We start from the raw sequence: 12,413 nt of genomic DNA, 5'->3' as shown, positions 1-12,413 counted from the left end.
CGCACGTCTGCAATGATGTCATCAAATATGACATCACCCTTACCCCTTATACTCCCAGACACATGAGACATACACATACACTTACACACACACACGTGCATTTATAAAGCAAATTACTGCACAATAGGGTGTGAAGTAAGATACAGTTCCAGCTCCACACCCTTTCTAAACAAAAGCACTGGAGACACACTGTTGGCTTTAAAATCACCAAGTATCTCAGCACCCCATGACCGCTTCCAAAACACGAGCTAACAAGATCTTTCAACTTACAAGATAAAAACAATTCAAATGAAACTCCAAGTTAGTTTAAATCTGCAAATGTTGGGACTTTCCTATGGCAGAGATTCTGTCTACTTTTCTGAATAAGTGCATACATGGTAAATACACTTGGTAAAAAAAAAAAAAAAAAATACCGTAGATAAACAAAAACAACGACAACGGGTTCTTCGCCACACTTAAATGCAAACAGTTGCAATTAAAATTAAATTATAATTTAGCGTAGCCAGCTGTTGTTTGTGGATTAATTGCTCTTTCGTACAGTGAGAGCAATCCAATCCAGCGATGCTGCAGGAGGGGGGTCATGATGAAACTGCATGCATAGCAGCTAACTGGTGCTGTGCTGCAAATTTTGGTATCCTTCCAATACCAACGAAATACATGGCCATTACTGCCGATACTAAAACCGATGCTGATGGTTTTAAGCTGTAAAGACAGAGCATGTAAGGGAGAGCGATCACGATTCATGAGATGAATCATCATTAAGTTCCACATTTTACTGACCACTAAATCACTGTGATTTTTACACCTTTTTGCGTATTCTGAAAGTTTGTTGGTGAACTGGAACGTAAACCTGCCTCTGTCTCTAAAGCACTTAAGCTCAACTTCTGTTGTTTTAATGTGCTGTAGGCTATAAATAAAACAAACATGGCGGTCAAACCAAAAAGGTTCAGACATTTTTCATAGTGCATATTTGACATTTTCATTTCCAAAAGAGAACTGAACACAATTCAGTGGGCTACATACTGAACCTATAGGACTGAAACAATATTGATCCCTCATCACATTAATATCGATTCAATAACAATACTACCTTTGGTATTGATGCTATTAAAATCTTTGGATCAATTCATACAGCTCTACAGAAAACATGTTTTCATGCATTCTCTTATGCAGAAACATTTTTATGCATTCCCACTTCCTCCAAAAAGAAGTGATAATTATTCATCAAATTCCTGCTGATTTAAACTATGTAAAAATGTTTTATATAACTGTGGCAGAGTAATTGTAATTCCATGACAGTACGGGCGCTTTTGAAGATCAATCTTTTTTCTTAACTGATCTTAATGAGGCCTTTATTAGGAAGGCTTCTGCGTTTATAACTTCCTCTTAGCGGTGCCTCTGGGCTCCTGTCCATTCGTATATTTTACCGCCTCGCTCTATTATCCTATCAGCTGAAAATCTACACGGCAACTCCTTTCTGGTTCGCTTAATCCAATTAGGTAAGCCTAAAGCTACCACTCCTCTCTCTTCCCACACACAAACCAATCACTATGCTTTTTTTATCAGACCAATTAGCTGCACCTCTAACATGCTGATTTAAGCTCCTGCCGCCAACGCCAACATTTAACCGCCACCACCCTCTTCCTCAAGACTCCATTTAGAATCGGAATGATCAAATAAGCTATTTTTCCCCAAGATGCAGACAGATGCACTTTGAACAAATCTTTTTCAAAGGTAGCAGCTGAGTGAGGATGAGAACCAGATTGATAGCTCAAATTGCAAGCAGTTCCATCAAAATTAAGTGCTGGGTGGCTAATATATCATCTGCTTTCCCCAAACCAGATATAAACACTTAGCCTTAGAAAATAACGCCGAATATGAGGATAAAAAAAAATATCTTTGCAATGCAGCACAGTGCAACGGAATTGCAAACAAAGGCAAAGCAATCAAAAACTATACAGCTTTTCTTTTTTGTTTTCCCATACAAAAAAAACCAAAAAAACAACACGATTTCAGTCCGAGTGTGAGGAGCGGACAACGGAAAGCCAACAGCTTGAATCAGGCGCAATCCAGCTTTACAGTAAGAGCACTCCGAAAACAGTTTCTGATGAAGGAGTCTCAGCGTCTGCCTTGCACTTCGATATTTATGGTTCATTACGTTAATATGGTGCATTTCATTGCATCAGCGTGCACCGCACTGCTCAAGTCAGTCTAGCAGTTTGCAAGTAATTGTAAGCAACTAAACTAAAAGAGAAAAAAAAAAAAGCTGCTTCACTGTGGTTATCTAATACGGCGGTGACAGGTGAGCATTCTGTGAACCTGAAATGCCCATCTGCACTCAAGAGATGGAGCTGTGAGCAGGCAGAGGTGCAAACAGGCTGCTAGGACACTTGGTAGTTAAATTTTTTTTGTTTCTAACTAGGTCAGACTGCACCATCAGAGCTGAGCTGTTTTTACACCACATATGCCAATCTCCTCTCTTGCTGTCTCTCTTTTGCAGAGTTTAATTCTGTTTGAGCTACGAGATAAATATTGCAGCAATAGTATTTACCAACTGAGTGTAAAACATGTCTATTAACAGAAGGAGAATAAAAATGTGCATATTGGTTAAGATTAAATATATATATATATATATATATATATATATATATATATATATAATAATAAAAAAATAAAGGGTAACACAACGTCAGTTACTGTAACCCTGGCTTCATTTCCGTTCTGTCAAGGGGTTTAATGTAGACACACCCATACATAACGACAGTCTGACCTTGATGAAGCTGCGTCTGAAGGAGGCTCAGTGATTGGTGAATAACAAAGCACGCTGGGAGCCCATCAAGCTTCATCAATGGAGAATCAAAGTTTGAAGTGCTTTGGGCACACCAAGGTTTCTGAACGCATTTTATAACACTTAATTTATTAAAAAAAAAAAAAAAAAAAAATTCAAACAGCACTTCGATACGAAAATTACAAAAGATAAAACACATAAAAATGTTGACCCTGTCAAAGAGGCTGATGTATGAATGGATAAAACGCTGCACAAAACATGGTTTGAATGATTCAACGATCATGCTAATGTAACACCGTCTGCCAAGTAGTGATTCTTTTATCTTTCGGACCCTTTGTTTTGTTTTTTGAACAAGCATTATGTCTATTCAGAGCTTTTTAAAAAGGCTGGACTTTTTCTTTTTTACACTGATAGAGCCCTGTGCGTCACACCAAGTTTAAATCAAGGCAGCCATTAAAAACACTGACAGGTAAAGTAAATAGCATGAATAAGCTTGTTGGAAACCCCTGTGCTCTGCTGGGAATCCTTGGGCTGACATCTGTAATGCACCTAAATATTTCTGCAGACCGAGCACTGCATCCCGCCATGACAACAGCACTTCACCTCAGCAGGATAACACGTCCTGCCAAATCATGCAAATTGCTCTGGAACGGCTAATATGACCAAGAGAGCAAGATGCTAACATGGCTTCGACCCCCCCACATGAGGAATCAAAGTTGTTTTGGTAGGCGACCTATGCAAAAGCAGGCAGATGGTTTCTGAAGAGGACATAAGGCAGATTTAAGATGGACTGGTTGATCCAAGATTCACAGTAACCAATGGAAAGCTGAGTTTTTTGCGCAACTTACACCTAGGAGAGAAACGGAGCACAAGTTTATCTGACGTCTCTTCCTACAGTTCACTCAGAATTTTGTGTCACTCATGAGATTCTGTATGATCATGCGTTAATTGCATATATGCGCAGAAAGTGATGCTCTCATAGTGGTACGGATTTATATCAGTTCTTAATAAATAACTGAAAAGCCTGTGGCCAGCTTAAACTAAAGAGAGGAAGGAATTAATGAGTAAATGAATGCTTGCATGTGCACTGAGCAGTCTTTTAAGCGGGATGTGCAGGGCGCTGCTTTGATGGGGCCCTCGGTATTCCTGTCACGCCCAAGGCACTATCCATTACAGCTCATTACCCGGGGAGAGAATAAAAGAGAGTAGAGACCCTTGGTCATGCTTGCCTGAGCTCACAGAAGACCCAGCAGGGTTAAACATCAACCAAGCCACGAAAACCCACCAGCTGGGCAGGTGTCAACAACACAGAATTGTAAACACCACAAGAATTGCTCTTGGGATGACTTGATGAACAATAATAAAGCAACCAACACTTCACAGAAACGTAGCTGAATCTAAATTTGACACGTGCCTATCATAATGGCACCTTTGTTTTGAAGATCATGGTTTTTCAAACTTGATCTGCATTGACGTTACACATGAAATCACTCATGCTGCAGGATAGAGAATGTAAAACATCTGCAATAGTGACCTCTCTAAAATCTACTAGGATTCAGATATTTCAGTTAAAAAATGTGATAGGAAGTGTGGGTTGAAGACGTGGCTTTTTCTATGAATAAAAGGTATATAAAGTCTGCTTACTGACCAAGTCTGCTTTTCAAAAGAAAGCTCTGCTGGTGTGGACCATTCCCCTATAACAGCTTTCACAGAACCTTAGGAGAACTGTGAGATGACAGATGTGCAGAGCTGGAAATGTTCATGAACCTGCATTTAAATAAACTGTCTGCAAGTGGTGAAAATTCACGACTGTTACTTCACAATGTTACCAAAAAAGTCAAAACACTCGGTGAATACCCACAAATCCGTGTTCTTCTTTCTGCTATAAGTAAAACCACAGAATAATACTGGTGTCTACAGTTCAGTTCTCTGAAAAATAAAAATAAATAAATCATTGCTCTACACCTGTAGGCAAGATGTTTCACATCACTTATTTCTGTGCACACATGAAACAAAAGTTGACTTTTTGGAAGATGTTATGCTTGGAGAAAAAACAACAACTATCAAATATGGTGGAATGAGCGCAATGCTCTGTAGCTGCTTTGCTGTCTCACTGCCTGGACACCTCGTTATTACCGATGGAATAATGAATTTTCAAGGAAGAAGACCCTGGCCTAAACCTTGGAAAAGAATGGATAAAATCAACAACTGAATAGTCAAATAATAATGAGAAAATTTATGTTTTTGAATGGCCAATTCAAATGCCAAGGCATGACCTGCTAATGGGGGCCCAAAAGTCTAAAATGCAGGTATGAAAAAGGTGATGGATTGCTTTTAAAGAAGGTTCTACAAGTCACTGTACTGCTTAATGAATCACAAATCCCTGGTTACTTAATCCAGCTTGTGCTGTGCATGATTATTCAGTGTGTTGGACCAGCATTTTTAAAGGCTTTTACATTGATTTGATCTGTGAGAGTGCATGGTCTACTGGAAGAGCAGTCCAGTAACCAGCAGCAGCCTCATTCAGAAGATTAAGTTTATCTGAGTTTAAGTAATGAAGGTACTTCGAGAACTCTGTATACCAGTGTTCTAGCCTTGAATATCAATTGAAAACTTGTTTTGTTAGTCTCTCATTGAAACAGAAAAAAGTAAACCACTTGTGTGTTATACTTTCAAAACTGAATAGCCATGTCTGTCCTTGAAGCAAATGAAGACGAGATTAATCAACCTTTCTGATTCATCTGCACCTGCCTAAGCACCAAAATATCATCGCATGACTCTAAAATTATTAAAATCTCCATTCTATCTTTCGAAAGAAAGAAGTACAATGAAGTCTTGTAATCATCATCATCAAATGAGAGGCATGACATTTTGAGATACTATTGATGGCGTCATTCAGGCTGTTTGGGACACAGCTTAATACGGCACAGTGGCGGGTGAAGCCTGCTCTGTAAGGCACATTATTACTCTGCTCTGTTTCATCTGCACCAAATCACATTGATGCGTTGTAAATTCAGATGGCGAAAAGGGAAGGAAGCCAAAGACAGAAGGAAAGAGACGCAAACTTTCCCGTCTAATTATACCACTGCAACGAACATAATTAAAGCACTGCTGTCGATTCTTCAGATTTGGCAAAAAATCTGTAACTGAGCATTTGATTGTTGTTGCTACTAAATACATTACTTTATCTCTGGACAGTTTCCAAGCCATTATTCTTCATCTGTATGCACCCACTGTGCACCAAATCATCAGTTAACACTGGATCGACATTTTGGATCACAGAGTCAGAGAGTGCATGAATTAGATCACATAACAAGATAACAATGCTTTTTTTTCTTTTTTCTTTTTCACAGAAACCTGAATAATAGGAACAATAAACAAAAAAGCATGTGAAGGAGAATGAGGAAGGCGGAATATAGTTGGTAAATTTTGCACAAGGTATGAATTAGTTGGTTGGTTTAGTAGTATAAACTATAGAAAAGGATCTGTGGGAAAGCCTATCCGGTCGTTAAGTCTGACGTCACTAGCCGTGTCTGGGCCTAAACTCTGCTGCAGGTCCATATATCAAACGATCACTATGGCATTACTGAGAGTTGAAAAACTGTCTAAAGTCTTTCATCTTTAATAAAATGATCAGCGTTCTGCTCTACCAGGTGTAACAATTGAGTTTAACATCCAGGCATCCATGAAAATGGAATTTATGACATTTAACGGAGTTAGAAGTTAGCAGGAAGTTAGCTCGCTAGCTTCTATCTAAACACAATATAGCATGTCCTGACTGCGGGGTTTTGGAAACAAATTAAAACGTACAGCTCTGTTATCACTTCCAACATAAATGAAGACAGAAAACTAAACAGCAGTGACGTTTGTAGGGTTACTGAAGTTTGGCTAGCTGGTATATAATGATGTGCATGAGCACATTAGCATAATATAAACAAGCTAACTTTTTTTCCACTCGATAAAAGTTAACGTGAGTGTTCTCGGTGGTCAGGAACAAATGTGGCAGGATGCTGTAAAAGGACTAAACTTCAGTCAGGAGAACAACTGAGATAATCCATCCACAATACGAGGTTAGTCATTCATATACTGCTGCATGGGCTGGGCTGTAGTTACATCCTAAGGTTTTAAAAACTGAGCTTAAATAAATGATTAGCGGTAATAAAAGCCGAGGGAGGTCAACAGTGATCACTGACTGTTTTAGGAGCTTTTTGAGATTAAATAGAAGAAAATACAAAACATTAAACATGTTAACAACACAAAAGCCATATTAAACGCAGACTACTTTAGGCCTGGAAGTAGGATTCGTCACATCATCACTTAATGACCGGATTGGTGCCGGGCTGGATTTAGTGGCTGAAAAACACTATTAAACCAGCCAGGAAGTAAGAGAGGGCCAGAGGGACAAATGAGAGCAATGGGCAATGGGGACAGAAAAAGAAAGAAAAGTGAAAGTCAAAGACAAAGATGGCATATACAAATATGTCAGGGGTTGATAGATGTTCAATGCTGGAAGAGCAAGAACTGAATGTCAGTGAGTGAGTAAGATGTGAAGAGGGGATAGGAAAAGGAAAAAGGAAGAAAGGGAAGGAGCTCGAGAGAAGGTTGGATATTACAGTCAGACCACTTGGGGAATGTTTACAGAATTTAATAACTCTAAATGTCATCACTTTATTGGATTTATGGATGGATATCTCTCTCCCATTATGCCGCACTCTTTCCATCATCCTCTCTCTCTCTCTCACACTCTCACAGCCCCACCTGCAGCAGCTGCCATTGTTCACACTACTACCGTTTTATGGAAAAATGACAGGGCACTTGAATCAAGAGATCAAAGGTAAAGCTTCATATAACATTCATGAAACCACCAAATCACCAAGTGCCTTGTTTAAAAGGCAACAAAATATGAGATCATTACATGAATGTCTAAAAGGATTCAAGTGTCCCTGCTATTATATCTTACAGAGCAATAGCATTATAGACCCGATAAATTCCTAAAAATGTAGAAATGCCTGTAATGCAGGGCTGTCAAACATGAGGCCCAGGGGCTAAAATCGGCCTGGCAAAGATCTGGCCTGCTGGAAGGCTTTGGAAAATATGAAGGAGTGCATAGATTTTGAATTTTCAACTAAAATGTTCATAGGATTTGCAGATTTTTCTGTTGGTAAACACTCCACCTGCACTGCCATTCATACCACACCTTTATGTGGCCTACAATATAAAATTAGTTTGACATCCCTGCTCCCATGAGTTGAATAAAAGTGTGTGGTAAACACAAATTAAATATGTCATTTTATTTATTTATTCATTTCTTCCGAGATATTCAAAGTTTTCTAGAGTCAAATGTGTGGTCGTCTGTCAAACAGCTAAAGCTTGGCTCGAATTGGGCCACGCAACAGGACAATAATCCCAAACACACACACGCACAAATGTATAACAGAATCGCTGACAAAAGAAAGGAATCAAGGTCTTGTAAAGTCCAGACCTCAACCTGACTGAAATGCTGTGGTGGAAGGAATGTTGTAAAGAAGAGTGGTCCAAAATCCCTCCACGATGACTGATACAGTAACACAGAAAACAATTACTTCAAGTTATTGCTGCTAAAGACAGTTCTACAAGCTATCAATTAATTAAGCATGCAATTAGTTTTCCACAAGGTTGCATAGTCCTCTGGTATGGGACTGTATATTAAGTACTAGTGAGTCAAAGTCACTATTTTGGTGCTACTATACAAGCCCAAATTGAACACATTTTTATTATGTAAACCCATTTTTATATTTAGTTCAGTATTTGTCCCTTTCTGCTACAGCATCATGTGTGCTGTAAACATAACTACAGCATATGCAGAGATGAGAGACATGGCACGAAACAGGAAGACAAATGTGGATGTTAGAAATCAGTTCAGCTATTCTATTTGTGTGCTAATATTCAGAGCTGAAGTCTGCGACTGATGGGAAAAGAGGCTGCTGTGTTATAAAAAACCATGACTCACTCACTGGTGCCACTGTACTAAGGACTGCAGTTAGCCAAACACAAAGACACACACGCAGATATGCATAAAATTATGGGCACAGATTACAAGCACATAATCAAAATCACTGCATTTCAATCAACCCTTTCTGTGGGCAGAAATCCACAAAGACAACTATTCTTGTACTCGATAAGAGGCGAGATAGACAGGAAGAAGGGGGTTAGTACTCTCGACAGCAATAATGCCATTAATGATCTGGGTGCACTCAAGGAAGCTGGAAGAATCATTGCAGTACCTGAAAGAGAGAGAGTGTGTGTGTGTGTGTGTGTGTGTGTGTGTGTGTGTGTGTGTGTGTGTGTGTGTGTGTGTGTGTGTGTGTGTGTGTGTGTGTGTGTAATAATACATTTATGTAAAGGGTATGACTGGATTTCATGAGATCTAAGATACACACTCTTGCACAGACACGCACACCTGTTTGAGTAATTAATGAGTCATACAATATATAAATGACCCTGAAATACACCGGCCAGTGACATCTAACATGATGCAATGAGGAGAAAAGCAGCAGATAGGGCAGAGAGAGTCAGAAAAGAGGGACATGACATTGCATTCTGTTCAACCTTGAGGTCTAACAATGGTGCATTTGATGAAATTGATGTAAGTGCATTTGTATTTATTTAGTTTTTAATTTGGTGGCTTTTATTGGCACATATTTTGCACATTTCTGCCACCAACTGTTTACCAGGGAAATAGAAAAAAAACAAAACAAAACACCAAGACCGATAAAACCAAGCATAGCCTGTTGACTTATTAAATAATGACTTAATCTCAAAGAAGCATTCTTTGTATAATGTAGAAGATCCCCCAAACATATCTGATAATATCAACCGCGTGATCCAAGCAAGGCACTCTGCCGTTACTAGAAACTTTAAAAGCCCACACATCGCAGTTGGTTTGATATTCATCAGCGTGTCCAGGGAAGGTCAGTGTGAATCAGATGGTAGAGCAGCCACTACAGCAGTAAGGGTCAGATAATCTGTGATACAAGAAGAGCATTCGGGGTGGTTCAGAGCAGCGGAGAGCAACAAGAGGCATACAAGGGCGTGGTAAGGTCAGTGCAATAAATTGTATCATTTGCAGCTGTACAGATAACAGCCTGAAATAGAGACCCGCTGGCCAAAAATTGGTGCAGATTGAGAAATGAGTACATAATATTGATTCAGCAGATATATCTGATAATAAGTGTGCACTCAAGTCCAAAGCTAGTGATGCACTTTCCACAGCTAGGGTCAGAGTGACATAAATTTTGTTAGAGTGTGTGCACAATACTCTAATGCAGACACCCATGAGCTTTGCAGCCACAACAGAAACACCAAACTAGCAGGAGAGGAGATGCTACATAGGCATAATTTGGCTTTATCAAAAAGGTAAAGACGACTGAATGTTTATTAAATTAGAAGGGGAAATTGCCCAGACTGTGGAAAAAGAAAAGTAGGACTTCCTTAAAATGCTCTTTTCGATACTAACCAAATGTACAGGTTGAACTGTCGCTATGGAAGAAAATCCATATTTATCTATTGTCACTCACACATACAAAGCTAGTACTCCAAAGCTGTTTGTACATCTCTTGTCCACAACAGTAACAGAATCCCAAAAGCAATTATTTTTTCCACAAACAGCTGGATCAGGTGACCCTGAATACTCCCTTAGTAATGTTGAAATACGTCTAGATGGCTGGGGCTTCCTGTTATGCACTGAGCCTTCAGTTCACTCACTTCTTTTCACTCACTATATGTTTATACATCACTCTGCATTTAATTGTTAGTTATTAATACACTAATACTTTATTCCACAGTGTGTCTTTTGTTCCGTCTTCCTCCCCTCACCCTCAGCTGGTCGTGGCAGAAGGCTGCCCTTCCCTGAGCCTGGTTATGCTAGAGGTTTCTTCCTGTTAAAATGGAAGCTTTTCCTTCCCACCATTGCCAAGTGCTTGCCCACAGGGGGCTGTCTGATTGTTGGGGGGTTATTGTAGGGTCTTTAACTTACAATATAAAGTGCCCTTAGCTGACTGATGCTGTGAACTTGCGCTAAATGTAATAAAACTGAACTGAAATAGCTTTCTCATTTCATTTTATTGGTACACTGTTTAGCATTTTCATCAAAACAAGTGTTTGAAATGCATGTTTTTCCCCTATTCCTGCGTGGGTTTCCTACACAGTCCAAAGAAATACATGACGGGGGTCACTTGGTGATTCTGAATTGACCGTAGGTGTGAAAGTGAATGGAACTGGTTCCAGACCCCCTGCAGCCCTGGATTGGAAACTGCATTGATTTTCAAAACTATGTTTATCTGAACACCAGGTTTTCCATCCCTTTCCCACAACTGATAGCAACTTGTGCACAGCATATTGCAATCTGCAGACGACACATTGCACCTGACAACCCTTGAAAAATAACCCAATTATATGTTAGTGATAATCTGGTATAAGAATTTGTAAGCATAATGAAATACAGATGAACAAATATTCTTTAGGCAAAACAGATAACCTAGAGAAAAAAAAACTGGTGCAAGCAGTGTCAGTGTGTGTGTGCACACATCGCTGTGCTTCTGTTTCGCTGAAGATAGTGTTGTTCAGCGAGTGTCCACCTTCTGATTAACGCAGAAGAACATTTCATTTTCAAAGTCCAGCTGCTCCTCATCTGCAGGTCTCTCTCCAGAGTCTGCCTCAGGCTACAATCCCTAACAATGTCATCACAGCTAACAACCCACACAGTGAAAATGTATGCGTGTGTTCACATCATTCCGTGTCCGCTCCTCGCTGCAAATAGTAATAATTCATGGCTTGAGAAATATCATAGAAGATTATAAAATAATTACTTATACAGTGGCCAGAGAGCTTGCTTGATTCTGATTGGCTGTAGAGAGACCATGGCAACAGGGACAAAGCCAAAGCGTCCATTTACATTTTATTGCAACACTAAGAAACTGATGTTTAATAACTCTAATAAGCCAGATGTGATTCTTTTCACCTATTTGGCAAATATAAATATTCTTGCTTGGGTTGCAGCTTTTAAAAATGAAATAAATAAAACTAAGAAGAAAGAGGAGTACGAGGAAAAGGGTAACAATGGAAATCAAATCACAGAAAGACGACCTTGCACAAAAATGAATGGACTCTTGAATTTGAAAGCTACCTTGCCAATGACCTGAATGACACACTGTGGGACTTTAATGCCACTGTCTGTTTAGCCAAAGCTCAGGAAGACTAAAACCTCTGAGACCTATTAATTGTTATTTAGCTGAATTCATGGTCAAAATTCAAGATCCGAAATGTGATGTTCGAAGCTTAAACAAGACAGAAAAAAGTACACACCAGCCTCCACTAGCCCCGCATCTTTAATTCAGACTGTAAACTCATTAGAAATTCTCCTGGCCTCTCAATACACTCCTTGGCCTGGTCAGAAACGTTGAGTTTGACATTCAAATATATTTGGCTCAGCATGGTAGGGAGGGCAAGAACTAACCATGGCATCTTATATCATCCACAGAGATGATGATGGGGTTGAACATGTAAGACTGATGCACAATCCACAAACTGAGCACCACAAAGACCTGGATACCCCACACAAAGTAAACTGAGTGGTTTCATATTTTTG

The 12,413-nt window shown here is 39.4% G+C and overlaps 1 protein-coding gene across 7 annotated transcripts in view; it reads right to left on the bottom strand.

Annotated features, from left to right (window-relative positions):
- dab2ipb (DAB2 interacting protein b) overlaps positions 1 to 12,413 on the bottom strand; it is a 177,912-nt gene that overhangs the window by 62,086 nt on the left and 103,413 nt on the right. The window lies entirely within an intron of this gene.

The sequence above is a fragment of the Perissodus microlepis genome, chromosome 7 (assembly GCF_051167445.1).
Source record: "Perissodus microlepis isolate ML-2025 ecotype Zambia chromosome 7, ASM5116744v1, whole genome shotgun sequence".
In the NCBI taxonomy this organism is placed as follows: Eukaryota; Metazoa; Chordata; class Actinopteri; order Cichliformes; family Cichlidae; genus Perissodus; species Perissodus microlepis.
The sequence above is the reverse complement of the archived record's forward strand: the minus strand, read 5'-3'. Positions and strand labels throughout refer to the sequence as shown.